The sequence below is a fragment of the Humulus lupulus genome, chromosome 9 (genome assembly GCF_963169125.1).
Source record: "Humulus lupulus chromosome 9, drHumLupu1.1, whole genome shotgun sequence".
Lineage (NCBI taxonomy): Eukaryota > Viridiplantae > Streptophyta > Magnoliopsida > Rosales > Cannabaceae > Humulus > Humulus lupulus.
This window is the reverse complement of record NC_084801.1, coordinates 92,871,156-92,884,504: the sequence shown is the minus strand read 5'-3', so window position 1 is coordinate 92,884,504 and position 13,349 is coordinate 92,871,156.

The window sequence follows — 13,349 nt, the reverse complement described above, 5'->3', positions numbered from 1 at the left end:
AACACACTCTAGGCCCCTGCTGCCAGTAACCACGCCCAACACTCCAGCCCCTCCAGGCCTACACCACCGAAGCCCACACCAAATCCAACCTTCCTCAGCTGCCACAGCCGCCTGCCAAGCCACCCAACCAGCCACCAACAACCCTCTCAAGCCCATAATGTACTTTTGTCTCCTAAGTCCAAAAATGCCAACTTTTTACCCAATTTTTCCACATATTTCACCACAAAAATCATCATTACACCGTATAATTTACCTCTACATGCCATATTTACTTTGTTTAATTAATTTAATCAATTTAATTAATTTAAGTTGATTATTTTAATGCTCTCATTTTGGCTATAAATATAGAATTTCAAGACCATTTTAGGGTGCTTAATTTTTGGGTTACCATCTTCTTTTCTACCATTCTTTCTTTCATTTTGGTGTTTTTTAAGAGCATTTTCAAGTATGTATTTTATTTATTTTGATTTCTATTCTAGTTATGTGCTTCTAATATTTTTCATAAGATTATTAAGATCATGATGAAGCAACTTGTAACTAGATGATATTTATGTTCTATGTTGATTTCCCTTGTAATGAAACAAAGTTTATTGATTTTTCTTCTTCATATATGTCTTTCATCTATAATATCTCATATTTTGGATTGTTAGATAATATTGTACTTTGTTCTTCATTTTGCAAAACATAATATTCTTTGTGTAAGATGTGTCATTAAATTGTACACATCCAATGCTTAGAACAAAAATACTATGTTTTGCCTTATAAATAATGTTATTTGATTTTTTGTTTTTTCATTAGATTGATTCACATTAAATACTTTGAAATTATACTTTTTTTGAAAAGTGAAGAAATCCTATCTTTTTAGAAATATTTTGTGCTTAAAATTATAAATCTATTTGGAAAATTATAATTTGACTTATTTTAACTATCACTAAAACTTTGGAATCAATATACTAATAAGTATTGTTAAACTTACATTTTGTGGATTCTAGTATCTTGATAATCTTTCTTTTACAACTTATTTTCAAATCATAATTGGTTTATTTTTATTCTCTTAAATAGCTTTACTTTAAATCTTTTATTTTTATGTTTATGACATTTAATCTCATCAATCTTTGGAGCTAGGTTACAATTTATTAATTTTGGTTTAAAATAGTTTTCTTTTTTATTTTAGAAAACTCCTTTGGGTTCGATCTCATGCTTACACGAATACTATACTTCATATACGATTCGTGCGCTAGCGAGTTATAAATTTTTAAAACATACCACTTTTGGGTCCATCATCTACTATATTCAAAACTCAAAAAAAGAAGCCATTTTTAATCATATTTACAATATACGAACCTATCTTCATCCTTAAATATCTTAGAAAACAGATAAAAATACCCATTTTCCCCATAAATCCCTAAGAACATAATCAAGAATGCCTAAAAAAATCCATGCAATACTAAGAGAGATAAGAAACTTACACGTTGGAAGTTGATGATGAAACTGAAGTATCGACTGATAATATTTGTACAAGGAAATTCTTAGGAACTCGTTTTCGAATGGAGATCAAGTGGGAAATTGAGGTATTTTTGAGATATCTTCATTTTTTCTTGAAGAAAACATGGAAGAAAACACTCTGGTTTTGTTTTGAAACTTTGGGAATTAAAGTGAGGACAGGGAAGGAAAGAGAAGGGTATATATAGGCTACGAAATGGGAAATCAGTAAGAGTGATAACTCTACAAAATATAGTTATTTTACCACATTTTTTTATGCTAATTGTTGCTTAGTCTTTGAGTTTTTAAGTAATTTATTAAGTTTTTAAGTAATTTTTCATTTATTAGTCTTATTGTAATTTTCTAGATTTGTATATGTTTTTATAGATATTTTATTGTTTTATGTTGTAATTTATTTATTTGAAGTTAGTATTGTTAAGATTAGAAGTAAAAAAGATGAACTTTTGAGCTTAAATGTTAGGTAAGTTAAGTTTTAATTAATAATTAATGGAACTTATGTTGTATATTTTATTATTGAAAATATTTAGTTTTAATTTAATTTATGTTTGTTTTATAGGGAATTGTTGTATCTTTTTTTTTTTTTGTGTTTGCAAAATAAAGAGAAAGAAAAGAAAATGGCATTGTTGAAGAGGAAATAACAAAAAACATTGGCACCAGGCCCATGCTCTATTCGACCCAGCAGCCCAGACCTGCTTTAGCTCACCAGCCAGCCCGCACGGGCCCGCCAACCGCATCAGCCCTCAGCCGCCTGACCCATTTCCCCCAGGCCGTAAGTCCTCCTAGTTGCCTCCTATGCACTCCTTCGGCCCAATAACAGCAGCTCCCCCCTAGCCATTTGGGCCATCAGCCACTTGCCAACCGAGCCCAACCCAAGCACAACGTCAGCCTCCTGCCACCCAGCAACCCAGTCACCAGGCCCAACGTCAGCCTCCCTGCACTGCTAGGCCCAATTCACCCCCAGCCGTGGCCCAAGCTGCCAGCAACCCAGCTGCCAACAGCCACCTCCAAGCCACCTTTCCTTGAGCCCATCAATGTACCTTTGTCCCCTATGTCTAAAATGCCATTTTTTTACCCAATTTTTCTACAACATTTTATCCAAAATCATCATCACTCCTACAATTTACCCCTATATGCCATATTATTATTGATTTAATTAATTTAATCAATTTATTGAATTTAAATTGATTATTTTAATACTCTCTGTGGGTATAAATAGAGAATTTTCAAGACCATTTGGGGGTGCTTATTTTGAGGAGGGTCACACTACAACATTTCTACACTTTCAAGACCACTCCATTTTCTTCATCTTTTTCTTCTTTTTGATCATTTTTTCTATGAGTTTTTAGAGGAAAATTTTGGGGGTTCTTCCTCCAAATTTTCCTATTTATGTTTGTAATTTTTTGGTTTGTAATTTCTATTCTAGTTATGAGTTTCTAATCTTTTTAATATTATTAAGGTGATTATGAAATATGTAACTAAATAGTATTTATGTTGTATGTTGATTTCCCATTTTGTGCAATAAAGTTTATGGATTTTCTTCTTCAAATATTTTCTTTCATCTTAAATATCGTGTATTTTTTATTGTTAGAACGTATTTACACTTTGTTCTTCATTAGTGGAAAATCATAATATTCTTTGATTAAGGTGTGCCATTAAATTGTGCACATTAAATGCTTAGAACAAAAATATTATGTTTAGCCTTATAAATAATATTCATTGATTTATTTGTTATTTCATTAGATTGATTTACATTAAATACTTTGAAATTATAATTTTAAAAGTTAAGATAAATCCTACAATTCTATAATAATTTGTGCTTAAATAAAATATCTAATTTGAATAAGTGATAGTTGATTAATTTCTACTATTAATGAAATTTGGGAATCAATATACTTATAAATATTATTGAACTTATATTTTGTGGATTCTAATACCTTAATAATCTTCTTTTACCATCTTAATTTCTACTATTAATTTATTTTTATTTATTGTCTTAAATTTCTTTATTATTGTCTCTTATTTGATTTTATTGTCACAAATTCTCATCAATCTTTGGAGCTAAGTTATAATTTATTAATTTTGATTTAAAATAGTTTTCCTTTTTATTTTAGACAACTCTTTTGGGTTCGACATCCTTGCTTACATGATCACTATTCTATATGAACGATTCGTGCGCTTGCAAGATAAATATTTAAAACATACATGTTTTGGGTCCATCAAGTTTTTGGCGCCGTTGCCGGGGAGTTGCAAGAAAAGAAACGAAATCTTTCTCAATTTTAGTGAATTCTTCTACTAGTTATTTTAATTTTTGCACTTAAAAATTACTATAAAAATATATATATTATATAAAGACGAAAAAAAAGAGATAAAAAGAAATTTGGGACGGTTCTACCACCCATAAAAAAAACTTACTTATATAGTTATATTTATTGTTTGTTTAGTTGACGGCACCTGTGCCTCCGAATTTTTCTATCTTTTTAATTTTTATAGTGGACGGCACTTGTGCCTCCTGTCTATCTTTTAAATTTTTATAGTTGACGGCACTTGTGCCTCCTATCTATCTTTTTAATTCTTATAGTTGATGGCACTTGAGCCTCCTTGTTATCCAATAAATTAGCATTGATGACGTGGCAAGTAATCCCTGGACACGTGGCTGACACCTGGAAGCGTCTGCTAGAGTATCGACCAGAAGACATAGCAGAAGCAGGGTAAGCCCGTCTTACCCGCGACCAGTCTGGTCAATGGTTCCGTGTACAAGGCAACATTCATGGGAAGATCTTTGTAATCCCGAATTTATCTTACTCAATCTCCTGAGTACCCGATTATTCAGGGGAGAATATCTGTAACAATCTTTTGTAACCCCCCTTAAGCCTATAAATAGCAAGAGATAGCTCAAGGGAGGGACTTTTGGCTTTTGAATCACTCGAAACTATAGTAATTCTCCTAGTAAACTTGTATTGTTCTTTAGAGGTTAGTGAAACTCATTGAACCCTAGTTCTTTGATCACTCTTCTGATTCTTATATCAATATCAGTCTAAGTGGACGTAGGTCATTACCAGATCCTCGGGCCGAACCACTATAAAAATTCTTGTATGATTTACTGTTTTTGCCATACATTCTTCTCTATACATTCATTCACATCAATCACATTTTGACTCCGTGTCAGTTGGCCAAATCTTGGGTCAACATTCTGGTGCTTTCATTGAGAGATTGATTTATTGCTGTTAAGAAAACTAATGGCAAAAGCTGGAAGAAAAACTGGACAGGCGGCTGCCGCTGCACCGTCAAACCCGCCACCTCCTCCTCCTCCTGCAAGCATAGCGGAAGATGAGCCGCAACTGGATTTTGAAGAGGAGAAATGGACGATACGACACTGAAGAGTACTCTGGGAGCGTTGCAGGAAGAGCTGGCTAATCTGAGGGCCAGTCAAGAGACTGCCGCTGAAGTCATGGCGCGGCAGCAGCAGGAGATTGAAAGGCAACGCGCGAAATTGAGCAAAAGGCAGGCGGAGGTTGACCGCCGCCAGAACGAAGCCATGGCAGCCCTTGAGGCAGCCTTGCTGTTGGCTAGAAATCAGGCTACACCTGCCTCGCAGCCTGACCAACCGGTGAATGGGCCATCCCAGAGGGTCCTAATCCGAGCCCACCGATTCAGCCTTCGAGTCCGCAAAGGCCCGAGCAGCCTCAGATGCCCCATGATGATGTCCCACAGGATCCTGAGGCGCACCCACCATCCCAAGCTGCTCGGGGTAATCCCCCACAACAGAGGCAGAATAGGGCCGAGCATCAGCCTCGCAGTCCTAGACGCCATAGGGATGATGGGCCGAACCTACCGAACAGAGGTCAGTACCCTCTTGGCAACAGGAGAGACTCAGAGTTAGGCTCTGCGGTCCGGGGCCCCCCACGGCACGATGGTGCACGGGGACACCACGACCAGCGCAGACCACCCTCTAACGCTCGGGATGGTTCAGCCAGGAACGGGCATCGGGGGAACAGTCGATCTCACCATAGCCAGTCAAGGTTCAGAGATGGCCACGAATACAATGAGGCTGACTCAGGCAAGGGAAAAACCGGTGGGAGGAATGGAGAAAGAGGTAAAAGCAGGAGCCAAGTACCTCAAGATGACCAACCAAATAGACAGGATGCTGGGGGGCAGCCCAGACAAAATAATGTCTTCAACCGGCTCGGTGGTAGCGAGTAGCGAAGAAGAGAAGAGGACCTGAGAGATGTACTCAATGATCGCCGCGAGAGGCACGGCGAGAACGTCCCCCCAGCAACAGAGGTCACCGCGATTCCTACCGCAGTGCAGGCCCAGATAGACGCACTCAACCAGGCTGTTCAGCAGCTGGTCGGAGGAAGGACTTCTTACATCGACCACGATAGGAGGAAAGGCACTCCTTTCATCCAAAGGATAGCTAACGCCGAAACTCCCAGCAAATTCAAGATGCCTACGCTCCCAAACTTTGATGGATATGGGGACCTAGTCTCGCATGTGAATAAGTTTGAGATTCAGATGGACATTCAGAAAGTGTCCGAAGACGCTCGGTGCAACACTTTCTGAAGCAGCGCAGGAATGGTTCTTTAAGTTCCCGCCTGCAAGCATAGTTTCCTGGGAAATGTTCTTAAGGGAGTTCTACGGACAGTTCTATGCGGGTCATGTGCACCCAACCGAAGCAAACCAGCTAGTTAAAATTCGCCAGCAGGACGAGGAGTCAGTGAAGGATTACGTCCAACGCTTTATGCGAGCGGCAGCTGGAGCAAAAATAGTAGGAGACGAAGGCAAGATGATGGCCATTATCGCAGGGGTTAAACGTTGCTCTCCCCTCTGGAAAAGTCTCTGAAAGGAAGTAGTTAGAACAACCCAGGAGTTCTTGGACCGAGCTGATCGTTACATCAAGCTCAAAGAGGCCATTGCTGATGATGGAAAACCCTCGAGCAAGGGTAAGAAGGCCGCCAAGCCCGCCAAAGCTTCCAATGGTTCCAAACCCAATGGCAACGGCAAAAGCAACGGAAACGGCAAAGATAATGGCAAGAATGGTGGAAAACAGCCGTATAACGAGCCTTCCACCTCCGACAACAAACGAGCCAAGGGTAATCGTTATGAACCTAGGTTCACTAACTACACTTCCCTCGTTGAGTCTCGGGGAGAGGTTTACCAGGCCACAAGCTCTAGTGTGCCTTACAAGAAACCTGGACCCATTCGAAAAGACATTTCGAAAAGAGACACTACCAAGTTCTGTCGTTACCATAACGACTACGGACATGACACTAATGAGTGCAACCAGTTAAAAGACGAAATCGAGTTCCTTATTAGACAAGGACACTTGAGAAGATATGTACGGGCCTCGGGAAATTCCCAACAAGAAGCTCCAGGTGGCAACGAGCTGGCGTCCACACGCCAATGCTCGCCACCATTACAGCCTGCCCCCGTGGCTGGAACACTCTTAACCATCTGTGGAGGCCCGCACCTCGCGGGAAATAGCAGAAAGGCCAGAGAACGATATGCTCGGACTCTACGCCACAACCAGGACATCGAGATGATGACTGTGGAGGATCGTGCACCAAAAAAGGCTCGGTCAGAGGAAGGTGAGATAACCTTCTCTGATGGCGATGCCCAGCACGTCCGGTTCCCACATTCCGATCCGCTGGTCATGGACATCCAGATGGCCAATATGATGGTGAAGAGGGTACTAGTCGATACAGGAAGTTCAGTGAACATCCTGTATAAGTCAACACTGGAACGCATGAAATTGTTCGTAAAGGACTTGGAGCCCTGCAATCAAACGATATACGGCTTCTCTGGAGAAGGACTCGCCCCAGCCGGAATGATCAAACTTCCAGTAACGATGGGTACAGCGCCTACAACAAGGACATTACTCGCCACTTTTGTAGTGGTCGATTGTCCTTCGACGTACAACGCCGTTATCGGAAGGCCCATACTGGTTGATCTACGGGCTATCATCTCTATGTGGCATCTAGCCATGAAGTTCCCAACAGACGCGGGGGGTAGGACGCGTTTTAGGAAACCAAAGGGAAGCCAAGGAGTGCTACAACGCCTCGATCACAAAGGCGAAAAGTGGAACGTCGAGGAGCATTACCCCAGACCGATTGCAGATGGCAGTAGATATGCAAGCCCAATCAGGTGGTGAAGTCACCAAATAGGGTGTTGCCCAAAGTGAGGATGGAGATTTGGATCCTCACTTTGGGGATTTTGAAGAGAATGTTGGACCCGTCGAGGACCTGGAGGAGGTCCAACTCGACAAAAAAGACCCGACCAGAGTCGTGAAGGTTGGGAAAAACTTAGAGCCTATCACGAAGCATGCACTGGTGGAGTTCTTGCGAAAGAACCAGGAAGTTTTCACCTGGTCGCACAAAGACATTGTGGGAATAGATCCTGCGGTAATCCGCCACATCTTGAACATAGATAAAACTTTTCCACCCGTGCAACAAAAGAGAAGGCTGCTCGATAAAGATAGATCAAGAGCCTTGAAGGAAGAAGTCGAAAGACTTAAGGAGAATGGGTTTATCAGGGTGGCGTTCTATCCATTGTGGGTCTCAAATCCGGTGCTGGTCCCCAAGCCTAACGGCAAGTGGCGGACCTGTGTGGATTTTACAGACCTCAATAAAGCCTGCCCAAAAGACTGCTTCCCACTCCCAAGAATCGACCAGCTGGTCGATGCGACTGCAAGACATGAGATCCTCTCGTTCATGGATGCATATTCGGGCTACAACCAGATTAGCATGCATCCCCTTGACGAGGATCACACCAGCTTTCGGACCGATACGGGCTTATACTGTTACAAAGTCATGCCCTTCGGACTGAAAAACGCAGGTGCGACTTACCAATGGCTAGTCAACCACATGTTTAAGGAGCTGATCGGTGCAAACATGGAGGTATATGTGGATGACATGCTGGTAAAGTCTAAAAAGGCATAAGGACATGTGAGGGATCTACAAGGGTGCTTTGATGTGTTAAACAAGTACCAGATGAAGTTGAATCCCCTCAAATGTTCCTTTGGAGTTGGATCAGGGAAGCTTTTGGGGTTTATAGTAAATTCAAGGGGAATCGAGGCTAACCCTAACAAGATAAAAGCCCTGATCGACATGAAGTCGCCGGAGAAGATCAAGGATGTACAAAGTTTGACTGGAAGGATCGCTGCCCTGAGTAGATTCATCTCGAAATCAACTGACAAATGTGTCCCTTTCTTCAATCTACTCAGAGGCAATAAGAAGTTTGAATGGACGGGAGACTGCGAGAAGCATTCCAAGCCTTGAAAGCTCATATGGCGCAACCTCCCATCTTGTCAAAACTGATCGAAGGAGAAATTTTGTTTATTTATCTGGCGATTACTGAAGTTGCTGCTAGTGCAGTACTTGTACGGGAGGAAGAAGGCGTACAGAAAGCAGTCTACTATGTCAGCAAGAGGCTAATCGGTGCAGAATTAAGATATCCGCCAATCGAAAGGTTAGCATATTGCTTAATACTAGCCTCCAGGAAGTTGCGTCCTTACTTCCAAGCCCATCCTATCACAGTTCTAACCGACCAGCCCCTTCGGCAAGTCCTCCAAAAACCTGAGGCGGCTGGGCGATTGTTAAAATAGGCGGTCGAACTAGGGCAGTTTGATATAACTTATTCACCGCGAGCAGCAATAAAGGGACAAGTTTTGGCCGATCTTGTTGCGGAGTTCACCGAACTCCCAGACAGTGAGCAGTGCGAACAGCCTGAAGCGCCCATGTCTCAAGACAAAACTCCTTCGTGGAAGCTATTCATGGATGGTTCATCCAATGAATCCCACGCTGGAGCGGGAGTGATATTGATAACGCCGGAAGGGCATCGATTTCACTGCGCAATCAGGTTCAACTTCACCGCGTCAAACAATGAAGCAGAATACGAAGCACTCCTCGCTGGATTGAGAATGGCCAAAGATATGAGCATAAAGAATCTTGATATTTATAGTGACTCACAGCTAGTCGTGAATCAAGTCCTGGGAGAATATCAAGCACGAGGCTTAAAGATGATGGCCTGCCTGAATAAAACGAAGGATTTGCTAGCCCAGTTTACAAAGTACACCCTCCAGCAAATTCCGCGAGACCAGAATCCGAATGCAGACGCCCTGGCTAAACTCGCGAGCGCGAAGGATGCAGACACCTTGAACATAGTTCCAGTAGAAAGAATGAATAAGCCGAGCATAGAAGCGGCCGAGGCCAATATGGAGGTTTGTCTAGAAGATACATGGATGGCGCCTTACTTGGAGTATCTAACGAATGGTACACTGCCAGCAGATAGAAACAAAGCCAGAACACTGCAAAGGCGAGCCACTAGGTACATACTGGTCGATGGTGTTATGTACAGAAGAGGATATTCAATGCCACTACTCAGGTGCGTTACACCAGAAGAAGCTAAGGAACTCATGAAAGAGGTGCATGAAGGCTTCTGCGGGGATCATGCTGGGGGGCAAAGTTTGGCGAAAAAGATTCTAAGACAAGGCTACTTCTGGCCAACAATGAACGAGGATTCGATGGAGTATGTACGAAGATGCGACAAATGTCAAAGGTTCTCCAAGATTCCACGGGCAGCTCCGAATGAACTAAAACAGATGCAGAGCCCGTGGCCTTTCGCAGTATGGGGGATAGATTTGATTGGATCCCTGCCTACAGGGAAAGGTGGAGTAAAGTGTGCAGTTGTGGCAGTTGATTACTTCACCAAATGGGCCGAAGCTGAACCACTCGCAACCATCACGACCAAGAAAGTTCTTGACTTCATCATCAAGAACATTGTATGCCGGTATGGTCTCCCAGGAAGATAGTTTCAGACAACGGGACCCAGTTTGACAGTGACTTATTCACCGATTTCTGCGAAAGGCATGGAGTCATTAAAAGCTTTTCTTCAGTCGCACACCCCCAAGCGAATGGGCAAGTAGAAGCCGTGAACAAAACTCTTAAAGAAACCCTGAAGAAAAGACTTGAAGAAGCTAAAGGAGCGTGGCCAGAGCAGCTGCCTGAAGTCCTATGGTCGTATAGAACGTCCCACCAAACAGCAACAGGCCATACCCCATTTTCCTTGGCCTATGGATATGAGGCCATGTTGCCTGTCGAGTTAGATCCCCCCTCACATCGGCGCTTAACTTACGACCAGGATCAGAACAGCCAGCTAATGATGGACTCCCTAGACACAATCGACGAGATGCGAGAGAAATCTCAACTCCGAGTTGCTGCCTACCAGCAAAAAGTCGCCCGGTACTTTAACTCCAAAGTTAAAGATAGAAAATTCAACGTCGGTGACTTAGTGCTACGACGAGTTTTCTTAAATACCCGCGACCCCACTGCTGGAGTGCTCGGACCTAATTGGGAAGGACCTTACCAGATTGAAGAAGTCCTTCATCCAGGCACATACAAACTTGCACGCTTAAACGGAGATCTCGTTCCACGTTACTGGAATGGAGAACACCTGCGCAAGTATTATCAATAAAACAGTCCTTTTTAAAGGACTGGCTTGTGTAAAGATTATCAATTTTTTACAAGTTTTCCAAAGAGGGTTAGCCACGTTGTATGGCTAACTGCTCGTATATGTAAGGTTCTATTATAGAATCACTCGTAAAGACATGTTTAGTCCATTTTTAATACGAGATTATAAGGGACTGTGCGCAGCCAGGCATTCTTGCCAACCTTTGTGAATTTACATTTGCAAGTATTTGTTCATTACGTGTGTTGTTTTGCTGTATTACAAGTATCATTTTTTACACGAACAGGAATGTTCGAACAGGCCATGGTCAAGGCAAGTGACCAAGGACCTAAAAGCTCCTCGATCACTTGGGGGGCATATAAGGCACATCGATAGCAAAGCATACTCTCAAGGTATGTAAACACATGAACAAAATGAGTGAAAGCATGCTACAGTACTTAGAGTATTTTTCAAATTTTAGGTTTTGTTAAATCATGCCAAAGTACTATGCTAAGTTCGGTCATTCGGACAAATGTTATAATAAGTTTATTTATTATAGTATCAAGATTTAAGCTTTTACACCGCAAGCATCGCTGCTTGGATGTAACTGTTCAAGTAAAAGAAAAAAGATTTACTGCCCGTGTAGCAAAGTTTAAAAAAGAAACTATTGTCTTTACATCACGACCCGTGGGTCGTATATCCAAAAAGAAAGAAAAAATATAAGAGAAAATTCTAAGAGGCATTCGGGGCCGGAGGGTCCTGGGCAGCATCCTAGTTGGTCGCGTCCTCAACAACTTCTTCTTCCACACCAGCGACGCTTGGAGAGGCAGGGGTTGCAGCTCTCGCCTCCTCTTCGGCCAGTTGGGCAGCACATCGAGCCAACTCAGCAGTCCTGACTTCCTCTGAAAGGTAACTAAAGTCAGCACCCTGATTATGTTTCCAGAAATTGTAGAAACATCGGAGTGTCGTCCTCTTGTACTTTTCCAGATTCTTGGAGTTGTCAAGCTCCAACTGCTTCACCTTGCCCCCAAGAGTGACAATAGCCTCATCCTTGGACTTGAGTACCTCTCCCAGATGCTGGATTTCGTGAAGATGGGCTTAGTTGAAATCTCGATACTCCTGCCTCAACTTGACTGCTGCATTCTTCGCAGCTTCAGCCTCTGATAGCTTAGTCACCGCCGCATCCCTCTCTCGGACCATTGCCTCCAACTCCTTGGCATGCCTAGCCTCAGCAGCCGAAAGCTCCTCGGCCGCCTTCACCTGATACCTCTCGATGGCCTTTGCCTTAGCCTGCTCGAGGTAAGCCTGGGCTCGGGTACGAGCAGTAGTGGCAGACAGCAAGGCCTGTAAATAAAGCAAAAAGGAGTTAGAACTTATCATGAGGACTAAAAGACTAAAGCTTGAAATACAAAGAAGTACTTACGCTGGAGATTTCGTTCAGAGCCCTGTTCAGGATCTGGTCGACTGGCAGGTCTTCAGCTTCGACCATTACAGCTCTAACACGGTCGCCTTTGCCGATGCGATCGAGACGATCCCTGGCAGATCGAATGGCACGGCTCATAAGTCTGGCCCCAAGAGATTCTTCACGAGTAAGCTGCTCTCCGACAGGTGCGGTTGGAGGTTTCGACGGGGATGGGGGAGTCTGCTGCTCGGAAAGAACTGGAGGAGGGGTAGAAGTTTGCCCTGTTGGCGCAGGACTTTGCCCAGTTGGCGCGTCCTGAGGAAGGTCTTCTGTTCGACCCTTCTTGGCTGGAGGGCCTCGGCTGGATTCACCAATTCTCTTCTTAGGCTTCCGTTGGAGTTGAGGAACCTCCTCTTCATCCTCGGCCTGATACATGTCGAAGATGTTGGGAGTAGACATATCTGCATGTAGGTAAACACAGCAAGTTAATAAGAAAGGAGGCAGGTGAAAATATGTTATACAACTGAAAGGAGGTAACAAAGTAAATACCCGAGCTACAACTACTGGTCGCTACACTATTGACTCTATTAGTCATATACTCATTATCTGGCATGAAGAAGTCTGGCCCTAGATTTGGAGCATATGTAAAGTTACCATCCCCGTCAAACAAGTGACAGGGAATTGGCAAACCATTTAAAAGCGAAATAACTTTACCATTATCGCCAGAAGATTCTCCCAAGTCAACAATGGGCTCTTTGGACTTTTCTTTCCCCTTGCCTTGGGGAGCAGAAGGCCTTTCTGCGGAAGGGCTACCCATGGGTTCCCTGATTGTAACCCCCGTTGGCCTCCTCCGGGGAGGAGGCACAGGAGGTTGCTGCTCGGGAACCCCCTCGGCAGTGGCTTCGTCCACCACGGACCCTCTATTTTCATGGCGAGGATCCAGGAGGCCAAACAGCCTCAAGTTTGTTTCAGTTATCAGGGTCTTGACACTTTTTGCTGCGTC